Genomic DNA, 2,022 nt, shown 5'->3' on the forward strand with positions numbered 1-2,022 from the left:
CAGCAGGACTGAATATGCATACAAAAAGGATTGAACAGATTATCCCACTCTCTTTTCCCTAGCAGCCTGAGGTGGATTTCTGTGAGCTTCTTAGGTGGGTATGGACAGTAAGTAGCAAGCTGCATTTCCCAATGTGGCACTTAGGGATCTTAGCTTAAAAAGGCCAGGGAGAGGCACTTGGGGGCTGGTCGAGTTTGATGGTGGTGGTGCCAGTGGCTGCACTTCTGCGATGAAGCTCTAGTGTGAGGTAGAGTTGGTTAACTGCCAGCTTCCTACCTTTGGCCTGAGGGGCAGGGGCAAAGGAACAAGGGCAGTGCTGTCCTTGGGCCGGCCCTCAGATAAGACACTGCCCCAATCCCAGGCTGGGGCCACCCATCTGATTATCTACACTCTGAAGGACAAGACTGGGAGCAGGTACAAGCTAAAGGAAAATATTGAGCAGTTTTTTTACTAAATTTGTGGAAGAAGGGAAAGCCACTGTTCAGTAAAAGGAACCTGCCATGGACGTCTGTCTCAGTAAGGCCAATTCCAGCAACTTAAAGAATTTCTTGTCTGTTGTGAGGCTGGCTCACCAAGGCTGTGCTGTTGAAACATTACCACTGTTAACTCTAGCAACACTGAAGACTTCCGAAGTTGAAAAACCCAAAACTAAAATGGTCATTACATCTGAAAAAAAATTATCCCTTAAAAAAGTATTTCCCTTATTCCTTAGAACATCTTCAGTCTTCCTATTGTAGAGTTGCCCAAATTGATATACGAATACTTTGCCTCAAAAAACTTAAGAAATTAGACTTGAGTCACAACCACATTAAAAAAAAAAAAAAAAAACGACCAGCAACAAGTGGAGACCTTGTCAACCTTCAAGAGCTTAACCTGAAAGACAATCATTTGGAGACATTCAGTGAAGTGTTATGTTCTTCCACACTCCAGAAGTCTCTTCAGAGTTTGGACCTTAGCCAGAATAAAATTAAAGCTCTCCCTCTGCAATTTTGTCAACTACAGAAACTCGTATATTTGAAACTTGATGACATGAATTGATAAGGTTCCCATTCAAGATAGGCCGACTGAGTAACCTACGATTTTTTGTTGGCTGCTTGAAACAAGCTTCCATTTTGCCCAATGATTTTAAAGAATTATCCCTGAATACTTGGATCTTTTGGAGAATGCTTTTGAACAACCTAATTTGCTAGTTCCTAATAAACATCTAACAGTACCATTAACTTTGTTAGAAATTTCTGCATGGGCAATATCAGATTATAGAATTCCCTATGCTCCTCATATCATATCATTCCTTTACATCTTTGTCAAGATTTGGATACATCAAAATCCTGTGACTGTGGAAAATCCTGTCTAAGCTCTTTCATTCAAGCAACTGTTACTAGGAATCTACAATATGTTGCCCACACTGTGGTTCTAGTAGATAATATGGGTGGCACTGAAGCACCCATTCTCTGTTACTTTTGTTTATTAACATGTTATTCTCGATTCTTGGATCGATCAACAGAAAGCAATAGATAATAGGCTTATAGAATTTCATCCAATTATGAATTTAGAATTTAAATCTTAATTTTATGCTGCCCTGTAGGAATTCAGTTGTAAAATGTAACATATCACAAATAGATTTACCAATATCAAATTGGAAAAAAAACAAAAGAATGTATTTTTGTAATTTTGAAGAAAATGTCTAATTTAGCTTTTATAACGCTATTAATTTTATCCAAAAGCCTAATATTTTGTCATTTTGCGTTGGTTGGTCCCATCTATATTGGTTTGAACCCTTGCACCCCATGTATCAATCTTTACTTTCTTAGACTTTGTTGGTTTCTGTAACAATTTTTGTGTATACAGGAAAACACAGTACTACATGAGTTCTAAATGCAGTGAAAATTTGTTAATAAAATGTTAAATGAAGCACACTAAAAGAAGCCCAGCATCTCCCACTGCATCCTGGGCCATCTCCAGTCATCCTGATGGAAATCTGGGCACTGGATCCAGATGGCTCTGGAGGAGAAAGTGAGGCTG

The 2,022-nt window shown here is 39.0% G+C and overlaps 1 pseudogene; it reads left to right on the top strand.

Annotated features, from left to right (window-relative positions):
- Positions 1–229: 229 nt before the first annotated feature.
- On the top strand, positions 230–1,518 carry LOC118840749 (annotated as a pseudogene).
- The last annotated feature ends 504 nt before the right edge of the window (positions 1,519–2,022 follow it).

This window comes from Trichosurus vulpecula, chromosome 3 (assembly GCF_011100635.1).
Source record: "Trichosurus vulpecula isolate mTriVul1 chromosome 3, mTriVul1.pri, whole genome shotgun sequence".
NCBI lineage: Eukaryota > Metazoa > Chordata > Mammalia > Diprotodontia > Phalangeridae > Trichosurus > Trichosurus vulpecula.